Source organism: Loxodonta africana, chromosome 8, assembly GCF_030014295.1.
Source record: "Loxodonta africana isolate mLoxAfr1 chromosome 8, mLoxAfr1.hap2, whole genome shotgun sequence".
NCBI classification, from domain to species: domain Eukaryota; kingdom Metazoa; phylum Chordata; class Mammalia; order Proboscidea; family Elephantidae; genus Loxodonta; species Loxodonta africana.
This window is the reverse complement of record NC_087349.1, coordinates 86,426,697-86,441,170: the sequence shown is the minus strand read 5'-3', so window position 1 is coordinate 86,441,170 and position 14,474 is coordinate 86,426,697. Positions and strand designations below refer to the sequence as shown.

The 14,474-nt window shown below is 41.7% G+C and overlaps 1 long non-coding RNA gene across 1 annotated transcript in view; it reads right to left on the bottom strand.

Moving 5' to 3' along the window:
• LOC135232249 (uncharacterized) overlaps window positions 1–6,160 on the bottom strand; it is a 49,102-nt gene extending 42,942 nt beyond the window's left edge. The window contains exon 1 of the long non-coding RNA XR_010322723.1: window positions 5,643–6,160. This is a non-coding gene — a long non-coding RNA (uncharacterized LOC135232249). The remainder of the gene's footprint in view (window positions 1–5,642) is intronic.
• Between the last annotated feature and the right edge of the window lie 8,314 nt (window positions 6,161–14,474).

The window sequence follows — 14,474 nt, the reverse complement described above, 5'->3', positions numbered from 1 at the left end:
TCTTCTAAAAATTAAACAGTTATGTGCATCAAGAGACTTCACCAAAAGAGTAGAAAGAGAACCTACAGACTGGGAAAAAAATTTTGGCTATTACAAATCTGACAAAGGTCTAACCTCTAAAATCTGTAGGAAAATCCAACACCTCTACAATAAAAAGACAAATAATTCAATTAAAAAATGAGTAATGGAAGTGAACAGACACTTTACCAAAGGAGACATTCAATCGGCTAACAGACACTTGAAGACATGCTTACGATCATTAGCCATTAAAAAAAAAAAAAACCTAGTGCCGTCGATTAGAAATGCAAATCAAAACCACAATAAGGTACCATCTCACCCCCACGTTACTGGCATGAATCAGAAAAATGGAAAATAACAAATGTTGGAGAGGCTGCGGGGAGATTGGAACTCTTATGCACGGCTGGTGGGAAGGCAAAATGGTGTGACCATTTTGGAAAATGTTATGGTGCTTCCTTAGAAAGCTAGAAACAGAAATATATGATCTGGCAATTCCACTTCTAGTAATATATCCTAGAGAAGTAAGAGATGTCACATGAATAGACATATCCACACCCATGTTCTTTGCAGCATTGTTCACAATAGCAAAAAGATGGGAACAATCTAGATGCCCATCAACAGATGAATGGATAAAAAAACTTTGGTACATACACACAATGAGTACTATGCAACGATAAAGAACAGTGATGAATCTGTGAAGCATCTTACAACATGTATGAATCTGGAGGGCATTATGCTGAGTGAAATAAGTCAATCACAAAAGAACAAATACTGTATGAGACCACTACTATAACAAATCATAAAAAGGTTTACACACAAAAAGAAACCATCTCTGATGGTTACAAGGGAGGGGTAGGGGTAGGGATAGAAAAACACTTACACAGGCTATTGTACTGATAAGTGGTAACTTTGGTGAAAGGTAAGACAGTACACGACACTAGGGAAGCCAGCACAGCTTACACAAGGCAGGGTCACGGAAGCTCCACAGACACATCCAAACTCCTTGAGGGACCGAATTACTGGGCTGAGGGCTGTGGGAACCATGGTCTCAGGCAACATCTAGCTCAACTGGCATAATATAATTTATAAAGAGTACAGGGTCAGCGGACAAGAGGAAGACCCTCAACGAGATGGATTAACACAATGACTGCAACAACGGGCTCAAGCATACCAACGATTGTGAACATGGTGCAGGACTGGGCAGTGTTTCTTTCTGTGGTATATAGGGTTGCTATGAGTCAGAACCGACTGGATGGCACCTGACAATGGCAACAGTTTATAAAGAAAATGTTCCATGTTCTACTTTGGTGAGCAGTGTCTGGGGTCTTAAAAGCCTGTAAGGGACTATTTAAGATACTCCGCTGGTCTCACCCCTTCAGGAGCAAGGAAGAATGAAGAAAAATAAAGACACAAGGGAAAGATTAGCCCAAAGGACTAATGGACCACAACTACCACAGCCTCCACCAGACTGAGTCCAGTACAACTAGGCGGTGCCTTGTTATCACCACTGACAGCTCTGACAGGGATCACAATAGAGGGTCCCAGACAGAGCTAGAGAAAAATGTAGAACAAAATTCTAACTCACAAAAAAAGACCAGACTTACTGGCCTGACAGAGACTGGAGAAACCCCAATAGCAAGGTACCCAGACGTATTTTTAGCTCAATAATGAAGTCACTACCGAGTGCACCCTTTATCTGATGATGAGACAGGCCCATAAAACAAAACAAGGCTAAAGGGGTACACCAGCCCAGGGGCAAGGACTAGAAATCAGGAGGGGACAGGAAAGTTGTTAATAGGGAAACCAAGGTTGAGAAGGGAGAGTGTTGATATGTCATGGGGTTGTTAACCAACGTCATAAAACAATATGTGTACTAACTTTAATAGGAAGCTAATTTATTCTGTAAACCATCATCTAAAGTACAATAATAATAATAAAAGACCTCTTTAAAGTGTTAAAAAGCAAAAATGTCACTGAGGACTTAGATGTACCTGACCCAAGCCATGGTATTTTCAATCACCTCCTATGCATTTGGAAGCTAGACAATGAATAAAGAAGAGGGAAGAAGAATTGATGCCTTTGAATTATGGTATTGGCAAAGAATATTGAATATACCATGGACTGTCAGAAGAACGAATAAATCTATCTCGGAAGAAGTACAGCCAGAATGCTTCCTAGAAGCAAGGATGGCGAGACTTCGTTTCACGTATTTTGGACGTGTTATCACTAGGCACCAATCCCTGGAGAAGGACATCACTCTTGGTGAAGTAGAGGATCAGTGAAAAAAGAGGAAGAACCTCAGTGAGATTGATTGACACGGTGGCTGCAACAATGGGCTGATACATGGCAACAATTGTGAGGATGGTGCGGGACTGGGCAGTGTTTCCTTTTGTTGTACTTTGGGTCGCTATGAGTTGGCACTGACTCAACAGCACCTAATAACATAACAAACAGCATTTGTTTGGACACATTTGAGCTGAAGTCTTTGAACATATTCAATCGGAACTTCATTTTTCCCAGAAGAACCCCCTTCTAACCCCCAAGTACCTTGTTGCTCTTCCAGGCAAGGAAAGCTGTAGTTGCTTTTGTGAAGAAATCCACGTTGCGACGGAGGAGATGCCCGGGGTTATAAAAGGAAAATATGAACAGAGATTTGGAGCTGAGACTCCTCAACTCAGTCGGGTGGGCCCCCCTTTCGCTATAATAGTCCTGGAAAAAGCAGAGGGAATGTCGTCATAGCAGCTGCTGATGGCCTGACAGACAGTTTCCGCAGCGCTACATGAGGCCCTTTGGTGTCTGTGTCAGGAGATTGGCAGCTGAATGACACCAGTGAGGCCGGGCCTGTATTCCCTCTGGGAATGCCGCCCTAATTGATAGACAGAAGGCAAAGAGAAGGATTGTTTTTGAACCTGAAAAGAATCCCCTTTTTTTCTCCCTAAAGCTCATGCCCCCACTCTCCACAGCTCGAATTTTCTCCTCCCCCCGCCCTCACACTTTTTTTTTTTTCAAAGGTGTTTTGTTCCACAGCAGTTACAGAGCTTAATGGAACTGAATGACTTTTACCCTTCACAATCTGTCAGTCAAAAGCGCGACTCCAGGACTGTTAAATAAAGTCCTTTCAGAGGCAGACAGGAGAGGAATGTGTCAGTCAGGCAACAGACCCTGTTGTGTTTTAATCTGTCAGAGGGGTGACGGGGGAGAGCCAAGGGCCCCAGGCAGGGCACATTCCCAGCAGCCGCTAAGAGGCCCTGACAAATCCAGGTGTGGAGCCAAAAAGTCCACCAATCACCAACATTCTTGAGGTGTGGGCTCAGGGCCCCCAGGCAGTAGGGTTTGTAGTCGACTATGAGATGTTTGGGCAAACTTTCAGCACAGGTTTCATACTAAGCATTTTTAACATAAAACCAACCACTAAGTGCTGGGTACCCGGACAAGGCATGGTTTTCAAATTAATACACAGCTTAGCTGAAAACACTGGAGACAGTAATCCTCGCGGCTGAAGTGTGTTCAGGTAGACTCCAATTCCAAACCAATTTTATAGAGCTACTTTAGTTTTTTTCTAATACTTTCCCCTCACATTATATGACAATCCATTAATCTTGTCCATTAACTGAAAATTGCTGGGTAATTTTTTTTTTTTTTGAGGGTTCTGAACAGTTGCTTTTGTCCACTATGGATTCAGAGTTTTACGTAAAAAATGTCTGCCTTCAGACATACTAATGACCTATTATTCCTTACGTTTTGATGACATTTCCTTTAAGGGCTTCCAAAAAAAGAGGAGAAGGATGAGGACAGAGTGGAAGTTAGTAGAGGAAGTAGAACAGCTGATATTTAAACAATCAGGGCTTACTCCTATCGAGAAAAAAAAAAAAAAAAAACAGGTACCAGCAAGTCAATTCTGACTCATGGCAACCCCATGTAGAGTATAACTGCTCTCTAGGGTTTTCTTGGCTGTGATCTTTACCAAGGCAGATCACTGGGCCTTTCTTCCACAGTGCCCCTGGGTGGGTTTTAAGTGTCAAGAGTGCCAGAGAAAAAGCTACAAATAAATAAGCCAATAGAGAAGGCCTGGGTATTCAGATAGAAAAGCTGCCCACTGCCTGGGACGTGTCGCTGGTTCATGGCATTGGGTCTGGCAGGGCAGAGGGTTCTGTGGTGCCTCAACTCCGAGGGCTGTTTGGGCTCTGGATAAACTTGGGTTTGCTATTCTTACTTGCTTGTTTTCTTCCCTCTGTATCAAACAAAACAAAAGCAATTCCCTCTTGCCCTCAGTGTTCTTTTCTTTGCTGTCCCTACTTCCTGCCTCCCAACACACTCTTCCCAAGCTAGGCAGAAATAGCGAAGATTCTGTCTCTACTCTTTTCCCTTTTTACGCCATGCCCCGATCTAGATATTGTAGCAGCGGGGGGAGGTCCGTCTCTTAGCAGTTTCTGGGACCACTCGCTTTACTTTGTTCATTGTCCATTACTGCATTAAAACAAACAAACAAAACCCAAACTCGTTGGCATCGAGCCGATTCCTACTCATAGCAATTCTGTAGGACAGAGTAGAACTGCCCCATACGGTTTCCAAGGAGCTCCTCGTGGATTCGAACTGCCAATCTTTTGGTTAGCAGCCGTAGCTCTTAACCATTAGGCAATGAGAAACTCCCCCTCTTCTCCCCTTCCATTCCTCTTCTGGCCAAAACGTGGAAGCTGTGTTTTCTTCTATCCATGCATACAGGCCTCTGGGGATAGCTGGTTTTAGACAGACCACACGGAAATCTGAAAGGCCTCTGGCATAGGGTGATAAACTCTGTCAAGCTGAAGTAGTTCTAAAAATGGTTAAAATAAATATGGCACGTTCTCTGTTACTAGAGCCAAACCTTTTCCCAAAGAAATGGATTCTCAACCTTTGCCATAATACATGAGATTATAGAGTCAAAATAGACTAAACCTGAACCCATTAAAAACAAAACAAAACAAAAACTTTTTTCTATTTTCGGGCGGAGAGATAAATTTCTCTTTCCTCAACTGATCATCAAAGCTCTGTGAGCTATCTTAGAGCCTACAGATCCTCAATGATTTGGATGGGTCTGTGGGATAGACTTTTGGCCCACAGAAAACTTCATGAGGACAGTATCCCCCTAGAATATTAATGAAGTCTTCAACTTCAGTCCAGACGCATGTGTTCAGAGGCTTCCTGAGTCTATCCTTCACTGGTTATTAATGATCTGCCACACTTAAAAAAAAAAACAAAAAACCTCATTTCTCGGTTCTCTTTCTGCCTGCCTTCCCTTTCCTCACCTAAAACAAACACCCCTTTTGCGGCACTGCTGGGAAACAGAGGCGCTTTCTAAACAAGGGTGATGTTTTTTTCTTTGTGCCTGAAAGTTAAAATGGACGCCATGGCTTCTGTTTTAAACATTAATAGCTACATAAAAACTTGCAAGTAAAGGTTAACAGCTGATATACATATTTCTGAACGTGGCAACATGTACTCTAGTGGAAACAAAAAAATTTCAGATAAAGCCTTCCTCCCCCTGAATTCTCTGTAGGTGGCACTCAGAAAGTTTCTTGGGGTGAAAAACAAAAAGAATACACACAAACCAAAAACAAGAAACAAAAATAAAACAAAAAACCTACCTGTTGCTTTGGCAGAGCCCTGATGGCACAGTGGTTACGAGCTTGGCTGCTAACCAAAAGGTTGGCAGTTAGAATCCACCAGCTGCTCCTTGGAAACGCTATGAGGTAGTTCTACTCTGTCTTATAGGGTCACTATAAGTCTGAATCGACTGGATGGCAACGGGTTTTTTTGGTTGCTTTGGCACTCCCCAAAGTCGGTCAATATCAGCAGAGTTAGGAGCATACGATTTACATCTTCCCTGTCTCCTTTCCTGTGGCTGTGGGGTAGGGAGGGGCAGGCAGGAAGCTCTTGACAAGTCATGCTCCTGCCACATAGCACTGGCACTCAGAGTTTGACTGTGCCCACACAACACCAAACAGCCTGTCCATTCAATTCCAAATATAGTCTCTCCTGTGGCTTCATAGTGGGTGGACATAACATTCATATTGGCCATAATGCATTTCTCAGCTTATATACTTAAATGATGCCTAAAAATATATGTTCAGCTAGGTTTTCATTCTGATGGTTACTCAGTCTTTTGTCACAGATGGATGTTAGAATGGACATAATTTCCTTCCTGGAGTTGCACACAGAAGCAACTGAAAGGCCATGTTTGAAAATCTGGTTGCTAATGCTTAAATTTCATCCATTTTTTTGACTGATTTAGGTTTGAAATCCCCCTTTTAAAGTTTTACTTTAATATTCAGAGCCCTGGTGCTGCAGTGGTTAAGCACTCGGCTGCTGACTGAAAAGGATGGCAATTTGAACCCACCAGTCCGCTCCTTGGGAGAAAGATGTGGCAGTCTGCTTCTGCAAAGATTTACAGCCTTGGAAACCCTATGGGCAGTTCCACCCTGTCCTATACGGTGGCTATGAGTCACATTCGACTCAACAGCAATAGGTTTTGTTAGTGTTAATTTTGCCACAATGCACTCTTAGGAGTTTCATCTGAAGATCTCAAAACCAGATTGCCCTGGGAAACTACCAGAAGAGCTAGGGGGAAACTAGATCCAAGTTTGCAAATCAGTGAATTGGGGTTGGAACCAGGGCCAGAGGCTTGTCCACCAGTCCAGTTCCTTCCTTATTATTTCCTATACGATTTTTAGTCAAACTAGGTCATCGTTGCCATTAATAATTTGCAATAATAATTACCCTAGTAATGATTATTAATTATAATGGTATATGTATTACAGATTATATTATTGGCATAGTATTAATATGTGTCAAGTGCTTTCTCCATGTATTTTATATACATCATCTTGTTTAAAAGATAAAAATCTCCATTTGTGACAGTTTTATGTAGTTATTAAGAGTATGGCCTTTGATGAACATCAAGAGATGAATGGATAAACAAAATGTGGTGCATCCATACAATGAAATATTACTCAGCCTTAAAGAAAAATGAAGTCCTGATGCATGCCACAACATGGATGAATCTAGAAAACATCATGCTGAGTGAAATAAGTCAATCACAAAAGGACAAATATGGTCCCACTTATATGAAATAAGCAAAAATATAGAGACCAAAGTTTATTAGTGGTTGTCAGGGGTGTGAGGGAAGGGGAAAAGGCAAGTCATTGCTTAAGTTGCACTGAGTTTCTGTTAGTGGTGGTGGCATAAGTTGGAAAAGGATAGTGGTAATGATTGCACAACATGATTAATGTAATCAATGTCACTAAATTATGCATATAAAAATTATTGAATTGGCAAACGATTTGTTATATATATTTTTATCTCTCTCTCTCTCTCACACACACACACGAAGAGTATGGCCTTTGGTGATGACTGCCTGCTTTCAAATGCCGATGCTACCGTTTACTACTTGTGACTCTCATTTGTAAAATGGGGTATAAATAGTATGTGCTTCACAGGGTGGTTGTCTAATAAGTTAACATTCGGAGAGCTCTTAGAACCTTGCCCATCATGTCAGAAGTACCATGTAAATATTACTGTTGTTATTAAAATAATATATGATTTTAGATTAAAAATTAACAGGTGGCCTCAACCAGTCAGGAGCAGCATTCTTTATCAACGACAATGAGCACTTCCCTTACCTGCACCACCATTCAACCTCCAAAGCACTGTTCAGTTGACGTATAAAATGACCCACCGCCGATGTGGCTGAATTTCTGGTGAGTGTGTGGTTTTTGAAAACCTTCCAGGGAAAGCAACCTTTCAAGCGGCTAACCCTACAGGGAAGGCTTTCCCCCAAGGCTATGCTGAATTAACCCCAGTGCTGCTTGGAGTTCCTTAGAGGGGGTTGAAGACTTCTCAGGAGCCACAGGGTGGCACCTTGTTCTCTGGACCCATTTATATTCCCCTTGCTGCTCAGTCTCTGAAGTGCCTGGCCCTGGAGGGCAATATTCTTTCAAGATGTTTGACCCTCGTCTCATTAAACTTGTCTTGGTTCACCCACAGGAAGCTCTTGATCTTCACTATTAAGTCTATGGCAGGATATTAAAGTAGCACCCTCTGTTAGGAAAATAGTCTTGAAACTAGAGAAGACCTTTTAACAGGGCACATAGGCAGGGCACCTTTGCTCAATGGGGATATTCTTAAAAAACCAAAACCCGTTCCTCAGCCCATCTTGATGTGTTCTGATATCATCTCATGGAATGGACACAATTACACCCTGGCACTTCAGCCACAGCCAAACTCTGCCAGGACATTGAGCTGCTGCCTCCTAATTTGCTAACAGATTTCTCACTTTCCCTTCAGGCAGATAGCTCGGTCCACCAGCCACAGCATGCTTTCCTGCTTAATTGGAAGACTGGACAACGCTCTTAATCCAGTTTAATTCAATAAATGCTCACCGAGGACCCATAAAAAAAAAAAAAAAAAAAAAAAAACCCGTTGCCATAGAGTCGATTCCAACTCACAGAGACCCAATAGGACAGAGTTGAACTGTCCCATAGGATTTCCGAGGAGCTCCTGCTGGATTCAAACTGCAGAGCTTTTGGTTAGCAGCTGTAGCTCTTAACCACTATGCCACCAGAGTTTCCGAGGATCCGTCGATGCCTTTAAATAATTTCTTTTTTTAATTTTTCTATCAATAAATTCCTAGGTAAATATTGTAATGATGCCAGAAAATCTTCATTTTCTGATAACCTTTGTCTTCCCAAAATTCATCCAGAAATGCCTGTGATGTTGGCTTTGTCTTGGCAATGCAGCCCAACTTGCTCCCTGGCTCTTACCTCTTGCAGGCTTGTCTAGGTGTGGCGGGTTTCTTCTGATGCCCACACATGCCTCTGTTTGGTCTATGGTGAAATAAGGGGCATTTGATTCTGAAACTCTTGATGGTCTGACCTGGGCACAGTATAGTCCATAGACATGACACAATTGGATAATCTGCTCACAGTAATAGGGTATACTAACTCCTGTTAGCCCCTTAGCCCAACAGGGAGGGTGGGCGATGGTGGGGTGGTCCAAATTGGAATAAGTAGTGATTTGGTCTTTCGGTTTCATGAATACCAACTTTGTAATAAGGATGTCGTTTATGAGTCGGCAAATAAATTATTTTAGAGCTATCAGTCAGGCTGGTGGATGCATGGTGACGAACTGAAATATCGGACATTTGTGATTTTGTCTGCTCACTTCTGTTTCCATTGGGCGGTTGCTTCTTCTCTATCCTAGATGGTTCTCAGGGATTGACAATCACAGGGTCCCATTCCTGGCTCTGGAGTAGGTCTATGACCCAAGCCTGGCCAATCCCAAGCTTCTTCTCATCAGGGGTTAGGCCAAAGAATGGGTGTGTGGCCCAGGTAGGGTCAATCATTTCCTTCCATGAGAGCTGATATGTGGGTACTGGGACAGATTTGGGCCCTTTACTTTTGGGTGGCAAGTTGTATAAGAGAGAAGGAGGCCAACATACAAAAGAAGAGAGACACATAGAGACAGAGTGAGAGACACTGTTGCTATTGTTTGAGCCCTTGTGCCTGAAGAGACTTCTCACTAACTTCCCAGTTTATGACTTGTAACTTCCCAGCTAAGTCCATCTTTCTCTTTATGGTTGTTTGAATTGGGTTTCTTTCACTTGCAAAGGAAAAATGTCTAACTAATATACACGATTTAGGGGCTATTTTTTTTACATGGTTTAGCTATTTATTCTTGGACTAACTACTTGTCTTCGGCAGTCTCTTGACTAACCTACATATCTCTTTTCTAACTTGAAAAATGGAGTTAAGTCCAGCTACAGTGGCAGGCACATAGTGCCACACAATAAATGTTTGTAGAATCAGTGAAGTAGCTAAGAGTAGAGGGATAAAAAACCAGCTGCCATCGAGTCAGTTCTGACCTCTGGTGACTTCATATGTGTCAGAGTAGAACTGTGCTCCATAGTGGTTTCAGTGGCTGATTTTTAGAAGTAGTTCAGCAGATATTTCTTCCAAGGTGCCTCTGGGTGGACTCAAACTTCCAACCTTTAGGTTAGGGGCTGAGCACATTACCTGTTTGCACCACTCAGGTACAGTCGGTAAGTATTGGGTTTAATCATATGAAATTGTGATTATTTGACCCATTTTTGACCTACAAAAGACAGTTTTATATGATTAAACAAATAATCTTTTTTTTTTTTTAGCTACTGAGAAAGCATTTATTGAGAAACTTCTTTGTGCGGACATTGTGCTAGATGCTGCGAGGGAGCTAAAGGTGAAGAAAACCAGGTTCATCTTCTCAGGATGACCACAGCCTAGTGAGGAGCTTATAACTTAATAAGAAACCACTGCTGTAGTGTTGGCCTTACTGTATAAACTAATGAAAGATTATTACTATTTTTTAAAAAAGATTTTATCCTTATCAATGAAATGTGAATCGTACAGTTTGAGAAGAATTTAGCAATTCAAAGAAGCATTGTGTCACTGCACTTCCTAGAACCCCCACCTTCTGTCACCCCCCTCTTCTCTCGGCCCTTTTGGAATTGTCACATTCCAACCCAAGGAGCCAAGGACCAAGGAAAATACAGAACGTAATTTGCCTTTTCATTTCATCCCTGTGCTTATTCACCCAATCTGTATGAGACTTTTCTCCTTTCAAGCCTTTGTCTGGGAAAGAGCCAACTTAAAATTTTATCTGTGCTTCGTCAAATCTTCAATTTACACGAAGCAGAGACTAAAGACTAATAATGACACACCGCATAAGAACAACAAAACTGCTATCATGACTTCAGCCCATGTGTAACCAGATTCTCCAGCTGAATGGCATTTGAGATGACAGTTTATGCTTCTTCTGTCCCGACTTCTTGATTTACATTTCTGTACATGGAGAAGTCTGGGGTGATGATTTGTTCCAAATATTTCGATTTCAGAGGGTTTGCCCACCAATCCTCCTCCCCAAAACGTGTACTTAAAAACAGAGCCAGAGCCTTGCTATCTGCCTAAATCAGACTGGCTCCTGATGTCATGCAGAAAAAAGAACCATCGACCCAGAGAGTACACTCCTCAGTCTTCCTTGAGCGGTCATCTGGTTAGCCTTCCTTTCACCATCTCAATGGCACCTACTGACTCCTTCCTAGAAAGAAACACATCTCAGATTTAAGAAAACAGCATCTTCTTCCTTTATTGTTTATTTTATGTGAGGCCTCTTCTTTCCCTGCTTTCTGCTTTCACTTAAAAAAAAAAAAAAATCACCTTCATGTGGAATAACTTGGTATCTTGCCAAAAATGTTGGGCAGACTAACGAGCCCTGGGGATGCCTTGCTGGACCCATAGAATAAGTGCTCTAATTTATGTATCACGGACTTAAGAATAAAAATGTATGTGGTAAAGACTGTGGTCACTAACATGCAACCCTGATGTTTTAATTTATCTTCTGCAAACAAGAGAGATGTTTTTCTTCCAGCCGTATATAAATACCACTGTTAATGCAATGGGAACTGTGGTATGTGGCTGCACAGCTCCTCTTGCATTGCCAAACACTTGTGCTTGTTTACACACATTTTACGAGCGGCTTTCCCGTTGCTAAAGGAACCCAAGTTACTTTTGCATGAATGCCCTGTGATTGGCAGGGACGCTGGCTGTTGTAAGTATCATATTGTTTGGTGGGGGAGAATATTTTTATTGCTGGTTCAATAGCATTTCACAGTTATTAAACAAGAGCCATTGTGCCCAGAGGCTCCCAAAGACTCAGAAACTTTGGGGCAAGGGGACAAAAATATACAAGCACAAAACCTGTCAATTACCTCCATTGTTCCAATGTGGCTGTCACAGTTACCCAGCTCCAACTGGGGCTTTTAAGGTGTTTGGGGGAAAATGTTGAGAAAGTGGCTTTTCAAATATACCCATTTATAGCAGTTTCTTTTCATAAATAAGAAATTATAGGGACCAAATTGAATCACAAACTTTTTTTTGAATGTTTAAAAAAGGGAAAAAATTAAAGAATGGTACATCTTTATTATTACAACCACATATTAAAGCAAGTAGATTAAAAAAAAAACTCTAGGCAAATCTGCTGAAGTCTATGAGTGATTACAAGGGCTGGGAATAAGAAGGAAATAGTCATTGCTTTGGGTGGGGGAGGCGGGGGAGGGACACTGAGCTCCTATTAAGACGGATGGAAAAATTGGGAAATAATGGTGAGGATTACACAACGTGATGAAAGTAATTAATGTCACTGAATTGTGCGTGTAAGAAATATTGAAATGGCAATGTTTTGGAGGCAAATCTGCTGCAAAAGACCTCTTTAAAGTGTTAAAAATCAAAGACGTCACTTTGAGGACTGAGGTGCGCCTGACCCAAGCCGTGGTATTTTCAGTCACCTCATATGCATGGGAAAGATGGACAATGAATAAGGAAGACCAAAGAAGAATTGATGCCTTTGAATTACGGTGTTAGTTAAGAATATTGAGTATACCATGGACTGCCAGAAGAATGAATAAATCTATCTTGGAAGAAGTACAGCCAGAATGCTCCTTAGAAATGAGAATGGCGAGACTTTGTCTCACGTACTTTGGACCAGTCACTGGAGAAGAACATCATACTTGGTCAGGGGGTCAGTGAAAAAGAGGAAGAACCTCAACAAGGTGGATTGACACAGTGGCTGCAACAATGGGCTCAAACATAGCAACGATTGTGAGGATGGTGCAGGACAGGGCAGTGTTTTGTTCTGTGGAACTTAGGGTTGCTATGAGTCGGAACCAACTTGATGGCACCGAACAACAACATACTTGCCACAATGAAGACAAATGCTTGCAGTATTAGTAGATATGAGCAAACATCCCATAAACCCTAAGATACATGCCTGATCAAAATCACTGCTATGGCCCAAGTAAAATGGACTAAGAAAGAGATGGATGGATGTGATCAGGGAGAGAACACATATATTTCTCTGTGAGTAAGAGCTCTCACAGCTTGTTTAGCAGATAATGAAAATATTCTGCAAGTGAACCGGGTGGATGACCTTGTACAACTGGCAGTTGTTAGTGATAATTGAGGACTTGTCAGGAGAAAAAGGTATCCCAGTGAACTTTTTTTCTCCTTTGACAAACCTAAGTTTTAATATTAGAAGAGAGTTCAGGGCCTCAGGCTCTTTCTGCAGGGCAAATATAAGATCCCCAAGAGTAGCACGTTATACCTATGTGTGTTGCACCAAGTAGAAAATACTTTCTGGGAATTTGACTAACTTGTAGTTTCTTCTCCTGAAAGCCTGAGCCAGTTCTTGAAGATTTTCATCTCCTCAGGTCTTTGCATACTTTCTGTATTTTCTTTTCTTCTTCCACGCAGAGTTTGTGAAGCCCTGAGGACCACACCAACACTCAGCTCCCAAGATGACACATAGTTAATCTCCTGCTGAAGAAAAACATATTCTTATTTCTCTTCAAGTGTCTCTGGCAACTACTGGGTGTGGGCAGGGACTGAGTTTTCCCAAACAAAGATAGAAGATGTATGACGTCTCTAAGTGCTTCTGGGGCCAACTCTCTGACCGTGGCAATCCATGGCTGGTTTCTGAGCATTCTCTATTTTTCTAGAAGTAATTGCAACTTTAAAAGAACATCTTCTGTGGTCGATACTGTAGGGGCCCTGACTAGCTTACAGTGGTTGCGCTGGCCTTATACAGTTTCCTACTTTTCTTCATGAATGAGGACCTCTCTCCCAAATTCTCAGAAATTATCTGTAGCTGTTCTCTTTTCTCCCTGCCCATCTCCTCCACCCCAATTCCTGGCACTCTTCATTTCCCCAAATGAAGTGAGAGATGCCTTTACTGGAGGTTAAAAAAAAATTATTTTATTTTTGTTGTTGTTGAGAATATACACAGCAGAACATACACATATTCAACAATTTCTACATGTACAATTCAGTGACATTGATTATATTCTATGAGTTGTACAACTATTCTTACCCTCTTCCAAATTGTCCGTCCTCCATTTAACATAAACTTACTGTCTCCTAAGCTTCTTGTCTAACCTTTTGAGCTGCTGTTATCAATCTGATCCCATGTAGATCTTAAAAGAGCTCAAATTTCAAGGCAGGCATTCTTTACTAAAACAAACAAACAAAAAACAAAACCCACTGCTGTCGAGTTGATTCCAACTCATAGCGACCCTGTAGGACAGAGTAGAACTGCCCCATAGAGTTTTCAAGGAGCGCCTAGCGGATTTGAACTGCTGACCTATTGGTTAGCAGCTGTAGCACTTAACCACTACACTGTCAGGGTTTCCACATTCTTTACTAGATAAGCTAAACTATTGTTTAGTTTTGTGAAGACTTTGGGGGATATTTTTGGCTTAAGGTTTAAAGATTATCTCAGGGCAATAGTTTCAGGGGTTTATCCAGCCTCCATGGCTCCAGAAAATATGGATTCAATGAAAATTTGACCTTTACTGGAGATTTTGAAGGCATATTCTTCCCTGAGATAACTGT